Genomic DNA, 15,492 nt, shown 5'->3' on the forward strand with positions numbered 1-15,492 from the left:
CTATAAACATTTAATTAATTAATATACTCATCCATATTTTATAAAGTAATATCAAATCGCCTTAAAACAAGCTGTTCTTGCAGTTAAAGATCACTTATAATCATCTGATGTACTAGGAAATGCTTTATTCATAACTCGAAAGTATATAATTATTTTGTTTTGATTATTGAAATCATATTTCTCAAGAGCTACTTATAATATAAAAGAAAGGAATGGCCCCGCCATGAATCATGGGTAAATAATGGGTCAGATTATTTCTCAGTCAGCGATCAAGAAACGTTTCGCTTGTTCAGCTCTCTTTGGAACGATTCCGATAATAAATTTCAACTTACCTGAGTAATCAATGGGCTCATGAAAATACAATTTACGGAAATAACGATTCCTACTCGGTGGAAAACGGGGGGTCGGTTTAAAACAGATGGCAACGAGAGGGGCGAACATTGGTTTGCAGAAAAATTACGACGTTGGTGGCGGGCCGAGGGAGGGTGGTAGGGAAAGAAACGAGGATAGTTGCCTTTGATTAATGTGATACACTCCACGCTCACCGTGAGAAAACACGTGGAAACGCGCGCCCACGCCAGGTTTTCACCAGTGGAAACGAGGCACGTTGAATGCGACCAATTTTCAAACAACATTAACGTTTTATTGAAACGTTCTTCTCGTACAAATTTAGTTGTAATTTCAGCAATAGATAGAACACTCTAAATAATCTATAAATGAACGTTTGTTTAAAAATGTAGGACATAATTTAACAGTGGATTGATCAACAACAACGATCGAAACAAATTTTAATCGTTTATAACCGATTATAATTGAGAATGATAACACGAGCCCGTTAATCGCAGTAATTATTGTCTAACAGCGATATATCTTACTTAATTCAATTGTAACAAATCGCTTTTGGATAATGTTGAATTTATCGCGGAGCAATGTACGAGTAACACGTAGGAAATTAAACTTCGCATATTTTAATCTGCATGCTCTTAAAAAATTATTAGCTTCGATTATGTACATTCACGATTTGTACGTGGACATTTCTGACTATTAGTCTTCGTAATCCACGTAGCACACGATAAAAAAGTAGAACGTACGATATGATTTAAATTACACGGCCATTGTACATCGTAATAAGCTCCAGTGGATAAGTTTCCTAATATCGACATAAATACAGCTGGTATGCCTAGGTATAATAACGTATGTACAGTGTACGTAGCAGCATTATTTCACCGAAGTTATTGTACGACTAAATCTAGAAACTCTCGCATAATACTACCACGTACAAATGCATATAGTGTGTATGTACGTATATGTACGTACATATTCCGTAAAAATAGTCAGACTTCCGAATGCCCAGCTTCCAGGACGGCGCCATTCCAACAAACGCATTAACCGTCCGTCTAAATGCTTTATTTTTCCGTATAATCGTCCCCATAAAAACTTTAATCCGCGCTCGCGTTTCTCCCGTGTTAGAACGTTTCGTACGCGCGCCTTGCAGTCGTGAATTTTTGTTTTATGCTCGGTTTACACAGAACCGAATAAATTTGTATACTAGCTCCGTGCGGTAAATAATCGTCACTAAAAACGCCACTTTTCGCAACGTCAAAATTATTAATCAAAAGAAAAATGAGCTATGCAATACATTTGAATTATATTTTTATAACAGGCATTCACAATATTCTTGAAGTTCCATTTTCAATTTGAATCTAATTAGATAGTAATATGAAATATAAAAGTGAGATTAATAAATAATTACGTTCTGGTGATGTTGACATCGTTTGGATTGAACTTCTCAAACAATTTTGAAGCAAATTGTAACCGTTGAAAGGAACGGAACGGCGCGAGTAGTAGTAATTAAAGCTGATAATGCAAATGCCGCGTGAAACTGAGGTGAAGGAAGAAGGAAACGGGACGGGTCCTCGCTTAGCGACACAGTGTGCTACAGTCCGGAAGTGCCGCAAATACGGCGTCGCCGGAAATATCGTCGAAATATGCTAAGAGCCGACCAGGAGGCCGCCATCGCGGTCTTAGCATAACAACGGCCCCCCGCCCCGGCATTCGGCGCAAAACTTCTGAATATGCAATAGGGCCGCCCTGCGATTAAAACGAGATCCACCCGGGGGTTCCCTTTCCGTTTCGTTCCTTTTGCTTTCTCGCCCTCGACCGCCACGAAAACGTCGAAACGTATCGACGTTTCGTTCTATTTCCGCCTCCTCTCCCTCTCTCCTTCTCGACTGCTTGTCAGCTAAGAACCGCCACGAGGAGAGTTCGAATCGCTCGTGCTCCTCAAGCTGGAATAAACAGCCAGACGTCGGGTGTGAATAATTTCGTTTACGCCGGTGTCTGATATCGGGAGCTTTGATTCCTTGATTAGAAATTAGAGACAGTTTGTTTGCGACGTAATTTACGGTATATAGTAGCTCTTGCAGTTTAAGCAAATAATTCATTGATCATTAGCAATGTATAAGGATTTTTGTTCTTGCATTATCACAGGATAATCTACTGAACTACTGTGCATTCACAAAAGTAGTATTTCGCGAAGCCGATATGTAGCGTTCGTGTTGTGCCACAGATGTGGTATTTTGCGTTCTAAAATTGAGTTTTAATTCGACGAAATATTAATTCTGGAAACTTTATTGGAAACGAAAAACACTGCTTTCAGGTAACTGATATTATTGTAAGAATTATGGTGTATTATAATGAACGTTACAAAATAAAGCAAAAGTCGTGCTTACTTTGTCTTTCAATTTACGTAATTTTATGCCAAGAAAAGGGAAATGAAGATTAGAGCACGCTAGATTAAACTCTCGCTTTTCCAAAGAAGTACATGGCTAGCCGACAAACTTAGATCAAGTTGGTTCCCGTAAACCCATATTTTGCATTGTGTTTACCAGGATTATCGATAAAACAAATCTACTTACCAAATCTCGAAAAGTCATTTAACTATCCTAACCCATTAATAATAAACTTCACTAGAATAAAAAAGGCTTGAATATCTTTGATACTATAATTCTCAATAAAAAATATACTTATAAAACTANAATTTAAAAGACAGGACACATTGAATTACAGTTTTAATTAATTAAGAACGTACCAATTCATTTATGCATTAAAATGAAAGAAAAATTAACTAGTTCCTGAAGAAAAGGCGATAAAGTCGCCATGGTTTGCGACCATTAACATGGCAATGGCGATTGTTACGACGTACCGGGTCCGCCGGCATGCCCGAACGACAACTTCGTCCCCGACGACGGCTGCGGTTGCGACGACGAAGAACTTGTACACCTCGGGGAATACATTAACCGTAATCTCCACCTTCGCATGGGAAATAGTGCCTCCGTCGTAGCTAACGGACGTGCACGGTTAGACTATCCGAGCCATAAAGTGGTTTCCAAAGGCGTTTTATTGTTCTTCCGAAGAAAACGATACTAGAATTTTCAATTAATCTTAGTCTGATGTTAATTTATTGTACTTGCATTCAGAAATATTTGTTATTCTATCTTGTAGTATAATTTGGATGGATTAATTGCATGATTTATATTATGCCAATATGATACATCAAGTGATACATGGATATCAGAATAATATACAATTCATCATATAATAGAAGGGAAATCAAATACTAGGTATACGAAATGTAATACCGTTCATAATATAAAATCTAATTAAGTTTTATGAGACTATTTAATTACAAGACGTTTATAGAAACCTACAAAGTAATCCCAGTACAATTTATTTAAATACTACATTAAATACTTTCGTAATTATTATTTCTGGTCCATCAAAATCGAACTCAGCTAATATTTCGGTATAGAATCAGCCAGTCTACATTCTATATAAATTGCATTCACATTTTCTACGGTGCGGTGGTTGAAAAAATTATCGATCGCGTTCCCGATTTATAGGTGGCTAATAAAACTCCGCGCTCCAAGTGATTGGAAGACTGGGACAATAAAACTGAATGAGGTTTGTTAAAAACTGCGTTTGAAAATCTATGCACGAGAAGCTGTAATGCGTAAATACACATGTGCGCGTGCGACATATCGCGTAAAGGAATGGGGAGTGGATTCGCGGTTCGAATAAGCCAATCTGGCAATGACGTGGTTGCATTGACATACAACCGGTTTAAAACGCATACTTTCCGCGAAATCGTCGAAAATTTTTTATCGCCACGCGCGCTCGTAATACGCACCTGACGTTAAATCGTCGAAAACGAATGACTGGATTCGAAATCGACCGATTGCTTCCCTTTTGTCATTTTTTGGTTTCTGTTGACAGAGTTGTTTGAGGAGATAAATTAAAAATAAGTGATTTTTAATATATGTATATGAAAAGAAATTGATTTAGCAGACAATCTTATGAAATTCTTCCTCGTAAAAAAAGAAGAAATAAATTCGTTCTTTCCTTGAAAGCTGATTCAATAAGCAAAAATGTATCTTCGAATAGTGGAGGGGAGGGGGCGAAGGGAGAAACGTTAACCCCGATTTCGCCTAGTGTCAACCGGCGACAAGGGAACTTTTGCCGAGGCGAACGTAAACCGAGAATAAGTTTGTATGAAAAGAATCAGGCTGAAGAAATATCGTGTCTAGTTCTTATTCCGTTCACGGTTGGTCGCAATCTAGAACAGCGTTGGGGATCGACGGGGATGCGAAGCTTTCGTAGGGAAGGGAAAGGAGTAGGAAGAATCGAACCCGCGACCCGATAAACTGCCAAGGCGAACGCTTCTCTAATGCTCGAGATACACCATTCGGTTGGAAGTTATATCGCGGTTTTGTGAAAATAAACTCAACCCTTTTTCGCGATCGGCCAGTATCGATGCCGTCCAAACCTCTACTAGCGTGATCCTCTCTTTCCTGGCTTGGTTTTCCGTACAGGATTTGGTCAGTTGCTGAATAACGGGAAATATCCACCCATCCATGAAAATGTCTCAGCTTGTATTACTACACGGAAATATTGTTTCATGCACCGTAACGAAATTCTGTTTGAAATTCTGTGTGAAACGAAAGCAATGATAAGTTATTTTAATATTTATAAAAAATATACGTGTATGAGAAAATACTTAAAAATGTATAAATAGGACTCCACGTTTTCAAATTAAATGCTTTTTCAAATAAAAGAAATTTTATCTTTCATCCTTGTATTATAACATCGCAGCTAAAGTTATAAGATGACAATAATTAACAGTGTACCTAAATTAATGAACTTAATTTTGAAAAAAAACCTTCCTTTGAACATGGATAAAATATCCATTCAGCGATTAAACGGTTCAAAAGACAAAGTGGACAGCAAAACAGCGTGGGAGGGAAGAACAGTGGATAAAGTGTACACGGTAATAATTCGAGACACGTACCGTCGACGGATTCGCATAGATAACTCGAAACTTGTAATTACCTGTCCGATACAAAATCGACGTCAAAGCGAAAAGACTGAAACGATGGAAAGGGATAGGACACGGAATGGACGTGATCGAGAACAAACGGCGAACGTGGAGTTCTTCGGCATAGATGCGGCACGATTTGTTATTCCGACGGTTGAGCATGCTTCCATGGTAGCTACCGTAGATCTTTTGCAGAATTATGAGTGGACTTTAGAAAGCAGAGTTTGATGGCTTGTAGTGCCTTTGAGAGACAAATCTCTGCTAGTGTCGAAATTGAAAGAAAAACGATATTCCTTGGAGAATTTGAAACGATTTGACATATTATACATACTGTAAATTGTGTGCCGTTTATTATGAAACTAAATGCATGTGTATAACAATCAACTGTGAACTATACATAATCATTTTCATTTGTTTTTCATAGATGAAGTTTCAAAACTTATTATGTACAATAATTGAACTCTGAATCAATTTCTTGTTGCGTTCCTGATACGAAATTTCATTGACAGTTACAATTTGTTAATGAATTTCAAGCATGATCCCATCGGGATTATAGGTACATTGTTTTCCACGATCGTCGCAGACGCATGGCGTCAGTGTGATAATAATTAATGAACGAGTCACGCTTTGAAGCCTGGTAATTACGTTATAATTGCATTAATTGTCCTGCAGCAATTTGTAATGAGATTTGCTTGGCTACCCTGTAGGTGTAGGTACAGTTACTAAGCTCCGATTGATTTGCGCCAAATGCACCCATTCGGAATCACCGGGCTAGTCAAATATATCCTAATTGAACAAATGTACCCGTCGTACTATTAATCGAATCCCAGGCTTTGTCTAAAAGTTTTTATTAATCAAACATCTAAGATTCTTTCAAATTAAATAGATTTCTTCAATATACTATTTTCATTATACTTTTAAAATAGAGTACTATAATAATTCATGCTCGTACTGAAATGCAAATATCAATTTCATTTCTATTCTCCTTATTTTATGTAATTTTCAATTACGTAAAAACCTAAATTAATGAACTTAATTTTGAAAAAAAACCTTCCTTTGAACATGGATAAAATATCCATTCAGCGATTAAACGGTTCAAAAGACAAAGTGGACAGCAAAACAGCGTGGGAGGGAAGAACAGTGGATAAAGTGTACACGGTAATAATTCGAGACACGTACCGTCGACGGATTCGCATAGATAACTCGAAACTTGTAATTACCTGTCCGATACAAAATCGACGTCAAAGCGAAAAGACTGAAACGATGGAAAGGGATAGGACACGGAATGGACGTGATCGAGAACAAACGGCGAACGTGGAGTTCTTCGGCATAGATGCGGCACGATTTGTTATTCCGACGGTTGAGCATGCTTCCATGGTAGCTACCGTAGATCTTTTGCAGAATTATGAGTGGACTTTAGAAAGCAGAGTTTGATGGCTTGTAGTGCCTTTGAGAGACAAATCTCTGCTAGTGTCGAAATTGAAAGAAAAACGATATTCCTTGGAGAATTTGAAACGATTTGACATATTATACATACTGTAAATTGTGTGCCGTTTATTATGAAACTAAATGCATGTGTATAACAATCAACTGTGAACTATACATAATCATTTTCATTTGTTTTTCATAGATGAAGTTTCAAAACTTATTATGTACAATAATTGAACTCTGAATCAATTTCTTGTTGCGTTCCTGATACGAAATTTCATTGACAGTTACAATTTGTTAATGAATTTCAAGCATGATCCCATCGGGATTATAGGTACATTGTTTTCCACGATCGTCGCAGACGCATGGCGTCAGTGTGATAATAATTAATGAACGAGTCACGCTTTGAAGCCTGGTAATTACGTTATAATTGCATTAATTGTCCTGCAGCAATTTGTAATGAGATTTGCTTGGCTACCCTGTAGGTGTAGGTACAGTTACTAAGCTCCGATTGATTTGCGCCAAATGCACCCATTCGGAATCACCGGGCTAGTCAAATATATCCTAATTGAACAAATGTACCCGTCGTACTATTAATCGAATCCCAGGCTTTGTCTAAAAGTTTTTATTAATCAAACATCTAAGATTCTTTCAAATTAAATAGATTTCTTCAATATACTATTTTCATTATACTTTTAAAATAGAGTACTATAATAATTCATGCTCGTACTGAAATGCAAATATCAATTTCATTTCTATTCTCCTTATTTTATGTAATTTTCAATTACGTAAAGAGAATATTTTCATTTTTATATTTTAAAAGTTCACTGTTGTTCATATATCAAGTAACAATTGAAAATTATCCTTCGTCGTCAGTCAGTCATACAGAAGGCAAAAGTGGAACTCGCGCATTGAAATGTCTGCAAAGGGAACTTCCTGAAATCTCCATTTTGCCAGGAGTCCCAGCAGAGGGACGAAGGACTACGTATTACAAGCCTGTCGTCCCGAAGCCAAGGGCTGCCGATTTAGGACTCGTTCTTCGCGTTCCCCCTGCGAATTCCCCGAAATGATGACACGCGAAAAAAGTCGCGGTGAATATTTGCCCGCGGCAAATACGCGATTTTCGTTACCGCGAGAAGTCGTTATTAAACCTCAAAGGACTAGCGAAGCAATTGTGGCGATAACTCCAAGAACTATACGAAATTCCTTTGTACAGCGAGAATCAAAAGTGTTGGAAGCTAGTTGCCTGTTCTACAAAACATACATTCAAGTATTGCACAAACATATTTTTACATTGAAATTATAATATGTAACGATAAATTAAATGGCGGACAAGAGTACTTTTTATATTCATTTTAGAATTTAATAGATAATAGAATGAAATTATTAATTCTGAAATACAGTCCTGACGCCAGCTATAACTCGGATTGAGGATTTTGGCCTTTTGGTAGCATTCTCGAAGTGGCCTTTGTTAGGGGCACTGGCGTGGGTGAAATTGGCCTTTCGAGTTATCAAAGGCAAATGGTAGAATTGGTTTACCAGCAGCTTTGCGAGATTCCCGTGAAATATGTGACCGTCTGATTCTCTAAAGGAAACTGAAAACGTGCAGACAAATACAGATCGGAGTAATAAGATCTTAAGAGAAATTCTTTAATGTTCACACACAATATCATTTATGTTCGACAGTAATACCTGTACTGCGTAGTAATTCATCTCGTAATTAATAAATGATGTTGAGAGTTAACAATAACGGATTATCTGAGACCTGGTTTTATGCATCTGGGATCAGTGCATAATAGGTAAAAAGAAATAAGAATGGATTCATCGCGTACACGATGACAACATACTCAAAGATAATGAGATGCGGATAATTAAGCTACATTCTCTGTGGATTCTTTCGTCCCAGTTTTCCCTGAATCTTTTGTTCTGTCCCGAACATAGGAAGTTATTTGTAACAGTCGCATCAATTACATTCTTTGATCTTTAAAAAAAACACGAAAGCAACAATCAGCTGAGAACTAGACTTTAATGAAAGTTATATTACGAATGTATTCATATTATTTACTCTTAATGTTTTCCATAAAATAGAAATTATGTGAATCATCAATGCGTCATTCTCATTTACCTAATTCTTTTCCTCAAACATGCTGTTTACATTTTAGCGTGTTAAAATGATTCATGGGTATAATGAACGCTAATTACAGTAGCCTAACACTGTTTTGGCACGGAGACTGTGGTCCAGAACAGTGGCAGAGGAATAATTAACCACTCAGCGGATTCAAACAAGCGATATACTCGGCATATATTAATTATAACTGCTTACATAATCCTTCCACGTTGCACAGCGCACCGTGTCGTCTTGGTTCGATTGCCTACACATAAATTCAGCTTCTGCAATAATGATCGCGTGGGTGCCTGGATTTGAATGTCCGGCTGACTTGTCGTTTCTCATGATATACGTATGTATAATAGTATTCTGTGTGATTAACGAACAATGCTCCTAATCCCGGCGTTCTGGTAACTGCCGATTCTCCTCTATCAAACCAAATTCACAATCGTGTAATAATACTTTTGAGCTTTTGAATAGTTTAAAAAAATTATTATGCGACTGAATGTTTCCATTCTGTTTTTACATAAGCGATCTGTCGGTTAACTGAACAAATACCGGAATCTTTGAAAGATTCCCGAAGCAATTCCGAATCTGACAGGTTCGATTCTCCATTCCTGAATCGATAAGAAATACCTCGATCGGACGGAAGGAAGAAGGAAAGGAAGGCAGGCAAAGTGTGAACGCATCGTATTACTTTTCGTTGTTCGTGTGGGTTGTAGTAGGTGAAAGTTAGACCCCTCGACGTCCAAACCGAAAGGTGGAGAGAGACAGAGGAAAAGGCGATGTGTAACAAGACAATCCAATATCCTAGCACCAGAAACGCCTCCGGGACTGACAGCTCTACCAGCTAGAGACCGAGGTTTTACCCAGCTACTCTGTTAACACCGACACTGTCCTTTGTCCCGTGTAAGCCTGCTCGAATCCTGATTAACAACCTGTCTCAGCCTTGAAATATCGTGTTTGAATCGATAATACCAAATTTTTTATTTCCCATTGGATATCCAAGAAAATCCATTGTATGGTTTAACATTCAGGAAAAATCTACTTGTTTCTCAAATCCATAGTCATTGATTTCATACATGATAATTTTTTAGAGATGTTTTAGTTACCTATTTTTGTACACCTTTAAACATTACCTTTTACAAACGACAGTTCTCTTTAATTATTGTTTATTCAGCTCAGAATAACTTATAAACTTCGTTTTACACTTCATCACGCATGGAAATTATAGAGTATTATTATTTTACAAAAGCAAAGTAAATAGAAATATTTTCGTTATACATAATACAACTTCATCAATAGAATGAATGATTGTATACGTACATACGTATAATCATGTTAATAGGAGAAGGATCTGATTTGTCACGGATGCATTTTGAGTTATAGGCCTCGTTCCATCGTCGAACAAGTTTCACGTAACCTTTTTGCCGCGGTAATGGAGAACTAAAGGGATCTATAATACCAATAATCCCTTCTACTCGACCTATTACTCTACCCTTTGTCTTTCCTGCTTCACCCTTGCGTGCTTGCCCGCCCCTGTCACGCCTCTAGCTCTTTGACTCTCTCACTTTGATTTACCGGATTAATTTCCTCTCTAGCCATCGTTCCTCTCTCTCTTCCACTCTCAATCCTTCCCTCTCATATACTATCTATATAATCCTTATTTCGTGTTATTTGATCTCAGAATTTGTCAGACCGTAATAAATTAATTTTACTCCTTGTTCTTGTTAGCGCACGCTTTCCTTCTCTCCATTGTCTGTACCCAATGTCCACTGGATTTTTTTCGCTTCACATTCGCAATATATGTACAGGAACAATCTATGATGAATTAAGAACTGACACTTGTCGACGTTAATACGAATCAAGATTTCTTAGAGCTTGGAACTAGTCATTTAAAATTCTTACGTAAAAATTGATCAGATCAAAAAATAAGGTAAACGATAATGAATGAACTCAGCAACGATTGAAATGTTGAATATACAATAAACTCACCCTCCACGGGGTTTCGTTATGAGTTCGGTGACACCCTGTACACAAATCAGAGCCATGATGGCGCGAACACTGCAGGAACGCGCTTGGCAACTGGCATTGCATTACGGTCACGTAGCAATATTCAAATAAACCGCGACAGAAAGCGACGCGGCATAATAAGTTTCGCCACCGACCACCCCGTATAGCCGCCCCGTTCCACAGCCGCGAGGTCCGGTCGATGTTCCCGGTCGGAAAACGGAGAAATATTGCGATCTTCGAGGTATCCATACGTGTACGTGTATATAGATACACGCTGGACTCACAAAAGCCCCGAGGAATTTGAAAGGAAATTATTCGCGAATGCCGATTTATAATGTGGTACGCGGCATTGTCGCGGTATGAAAATGATTGCGACCGCTGCGCGTTGCATGGGGAATAATTTGTCCAGTAATTTGTTCGGCTTTGTTCTGTTTCGATACGTTCGTTGAATTAGCTAGTAGCTAGCCTTATCTGTACGGTTAGCGCGATTACGTAACCGTGAACGGTGTGTGCATAAATTATAGCCGAACACGAAATCCGTCAATAGCAGAATTAGATAGTTCGAACAATTTATTAATGTTTAGTATCGTGTTTGCCTTTGAATAATTAAAATCACATGAATATGTCTTGTGCGTTGCTGCATCTGATCGTATTAATCTGTAGCATGAACGTATTGAATAATGTATGAAGATTTGTTTTTATTATATAATCAGATAATGGATGTTGATTTATCATCATCATATTTAAATATGATTGAATATTGAGATTTAATAAGAAAATTTGAAAAATAAGGAACATTTATCATCGTGATAATCAAATTATGTCAGACATATACAATTCATATGAGATTTATCAGGAAGTAACGTTGTCTCACGCTGGTGCTTCATTTTCTCACACAGTTCCGCGGATTGATACTTTATGAGGTGACACTCTGCGCTTATCGATGCACTCTCGCGTCTCACATCCGTGTACGAGAATAGGTCGGACTCAATAACTCGGAGGCTCAAACGGTACGCGATTTGCGACAGTCAATAAAGCCCGTGTATTCCTATTGGGCGCAAGGAAGAAGGTTTTAACCTCGCGAGCTGGACGTGTGCTGGCAAATCTTTCTCTGTCTTTGCTCTGCCACGTTTTTTCTCCACACCCTGCCACGTGTCACCGTGTCCGAATAATGGAGAAACGCGCATCCGTCGACACCTCGATCGTATCGCGTCCCGTCCTCCTTCGCGCCGCCTGATTTATCGACGTCCCGGTTCTTTCGAATTGGCTCCGATAAAACGGCTATTTTTGAAACGTTGGAAGAATGGAGGATCAACGATCGGTACCACCGTACGTACCGAAGGATCACGAAACGTTCTACATCCGGGGAAAGACAATCGCCATGCACCCGGCTGCATCTGTCGGTCGTGAATCAGGCACCTCCGCCATGCAATGTCATCGATTCTAATTTTGAATCGTACCTTTCGCACGACATTGACCATAATAGATCCTATTTACTTCGTAGCTTGAAAAAAGTGAGAGCGATGGTACGATTTCGGTTTACTCTTTAGTACTGTTATTAATTTTTTAATTATAATATGTTAGTTGTGATATAACGAAAATTATCCGAACTCCGGTGCAAAGAACTCGTTTGAATGAGTGCAATAAATAGTTGTTAGATAATACGTTTGAGTCGGAAAGAAGAATACATATGTATATTTAAAAATGCTAATTTCAACAATCGGCTAGAGATGGTGGACAAACAAAGCCGGTAATTCCGTTTCATTCCGAGTAAGCGGTGAAAGGGGGTAAAAAATTGCACTCGATGCGACGTATTAAATGGCAGAGCGGTTCGAGCGCGGCGCAGATTGGAAAATTCGTGCACATTCCTCAGGCAATTCAAATACACTGTCCGTATACATGGCGAACAAAAAAAGGAAAATAAAACAAAAAAAGTAACGCGTGTGATCAAATCGAATTTCTGGCCCACGCGCGAAATGATTTGAGCGAACAGCGTCACTCTTGCAGTAATTCTGTTACCTTTTTTCTCCTTTTTACTCTGAACGCAACGAGTGTTTAACTCACTCAGTCATTCTCTCTCTTCCTCTCTCTCTCTCTCTCTCTCTCTCTCCCTCTCTGTCTCGTCCCCTTGCCCAATTTTGTTTGCTGTTAGTGCGAGGACGCTATCCTGAGATAATTTATTCATTGGATGAAACCAACATTGTTGAAGTATCGGCGAACGCGACGTCCAATCGATGAACGCCGCTTTGAGCTTAAATCCTGTTCTCCTACTCGTGTTCAGTTTTTATTGGAAATTCGATCGCAATTTGTGGCTGCGACACATCCGAACATTTCAAAACACGGATAAAATTATTTTGATAATTTGCTCATTGTTTCATCTTCTATGCTTTATACTTCGTATTATCTGCATCAAAGCATTTGAACATTCTTATTTCCTACAAGAACGTGCTAATTAATTTTAAATTAATTTCATACGTGCTTCTCATCCCATTGTGATCAAATTCTTTTTGTTTAAATATTTGACAAAAATTCCCACCAGGATTTAATTCCACGCGTGAACAATCAACGCTGCGTGTTCGTTTTCGTTGACGGCGTTGAAGTCTATCTATGGCTGTCAAATAAATCGGGCTAGTCTTTTGTTTTGTGAAAGAATTCGCAGTACGTATATGGTAAAGACAGAGAGACACGGTCGGACGGATGGCTGTTCCGTAGCTCTATGTCGAAAGCTCTCTTTGATCATCGTGTTCATTGGTTCACGAAAAACCGTAGCGCGAATCCGTTGAAAGGGGAGAAATGTTGAAAAACGAAATACAACCGTGTGTACAGCGAAACGAGATACAATTAAAAGAGGAAGGCGGGAATAGACAATTTTCGCGATGTATTCAAACGTTTTATTCGGATCCCTCTTTCATTCTTTTTTCTCACTTTTACCGTTCATCGAATCGCCTTGAAAGTTTGATGGTTGATTTTTCCCGCAAACAATCTGCGGAGCGGCGGATTGAAATATTGATGAAGGAAATTAATTATCAGGCGATGGAAGATCGTCAGGCAACAAAAAACTTTGCCAAGTGCGCGAAAGTGGGTGTTGAAATTTCAACCTTCTAATTTCATGCTGTTTGTACGACTGCAATTTTTCATGTCAACATTCACAATTGATATAACTTTGTTGTCTCCTTTATAGAAGCTTTGAAGCCATTAAATATTACTGCAATATAATTTTAGAATGATGTATTTTTAAGATTGACGTAAAAGTTTAAAGACTCTTACTATTACTTAGAAGCTCGATCATGTAATCAGTTTCAAAACCGATAGGCGACTCCCAATCGTTATCTGCAAACTCGTTTTGGTAGAGACACGGCACAGGCGATGTTTTACATACATACATACATACGTAACTACACATGTATAGTCTTTAGCAAGCTTACGGTTTTACGACGCGTGTGGCGAAGAATACAGCTTACGCTCCTAGATATAATCCCCTCTTTAGCCGGAGAAAGAATCGCCTTGAATATCGTAGTATCATATAAAAGCAAACGTATGTACGTATATACGTACCGTATATACACTTCAGACTACGTACTGCAATTTTGTTCAATGTATCGTGGAAGACAAAGGGATGCTTTACATGCTCGAATATGCAGGCCGCCGTGCGCCGCCGACGCTTTGTTAACTTCAATTCCTGGCAAACTCGACCGCAGGAGGTTGAAGTAAATTAAAAAATTCACGATTTATCAAACGAGATTGCAAATTGTTTTGATGCGAAACAAGAAACAAGAGATAATGTATTTAAGTATTTATTGCGGTGGAGTAAAACGATTTACGGATAGACTGCGAGACGGTCTACGAGAAATCTTATTACTTGGACGATTAAAATGTTACCTGAAACTGTAAATCTCTATATTATCATGTTCTTGTGTCAGAAATATACGTACAATGTTTCCATTAGATGCGAGCTAAATTACTGCTCTTTATGCATTACGAAAACAATACATTTTCACCTATCATACTTTAGTACATAGTATGAATAGCCTGAATACGCGAGTTATAAAAAATAGCCTCCTAATCTCCTTGTTCGGTAATTTTTTGCCTCAGAGGGAAAACTGGTAATGGGTAATATTTTTGAACCACCCAGTTCGCGTATAATACAATTTTAAACCGTGTGCAGCAGTCAGAGAAGTGCATAAAAAGTTTCTGGTTTGCTCGAAAAGAAACGAAAATATTTTCACGCAAAAACGTGTGCTTTCGACCATAACAAACCCAATAATTCAAGTACCTTTATTCGATAATTCTGAACGAGTCTACTTATCCCAATGTATGATAAATTTAATTGTTCTTTGAATTCTCTCCGGTAAAATCATTCGTACGTTAATTAATGAATATATTTCGTTAGTCTTTCATCGTACTGACACTTGTTCACAACGTTTGAAACGCGCTCCGATCTGTCCCTCGGGATAGTGGAATGGGCAAACTTTTGGCAAATGAAACGTGATAGTTGTGTTGCCACGTCATTAGACAACGGACTTGAATAGTGCCAAGTTGTTCACGAGGAAAGCGGGAGTGTCAGATTCTC

The 15,492-nt window shown here is 38.3% G+C and overlaps 1 protein-coding gene and 1 long non-coding RNA gene across 3 annotated transcripts in view; one reads left to right on the forward strand and one right to left on the reverse strand.

Moving 5' to 3' along the window:
• LOC108628611 (TWiK family of potassium channels protein 7) overlaps positions 1 to 15,492 on the forward strand; it is a 42,501-nt gene that overhangs the window by 12,898 nt on the left and 14,111 nt on the right. The gene's annotated exons all lie outside the window — the stretch shown is intronic.
• The window catches only part of LOC113464774 (uncharacterized), a 31,727-nt gene that overhangs the window by 9,487 nt on the left and 6,748 nt on the right, over positions 1 to 15,492 (reverse strand). The window contains exon 2 of one of the 2 annotated variants that reach the window (XR_003389632.1): positions 9,126 to 9,174. The exons of the other annotated variant lie outside the window; for it this stretch is intronic. This is a non-coding gene — a long non-coding RNA (uncharacterized LOC113464774). The remainder of the gene's footprint in view (positions 1 to 9,125; positions 9,175 to 15,492) is intronic. 2 annotated transcript variants of the gene reach the window in all.

This window comes from Ceratina calcarata, unplaced genomic scaffold (genome assembly GCF_001652005.2).
Source record: "Ceratina calcarata isolate Rehan_Ccalc_2016 unplaced genomic scaffold, ASM165200v1 scaffold53, whole genome shotgun sequence".
NCBI classification, from domain to species: domain Eukaryota; kingdom Metazoa; phylum Arthropoda; class Insecta; order Hymenoptera; family Apidae; genus Ceratina; species Ceratina calcarata.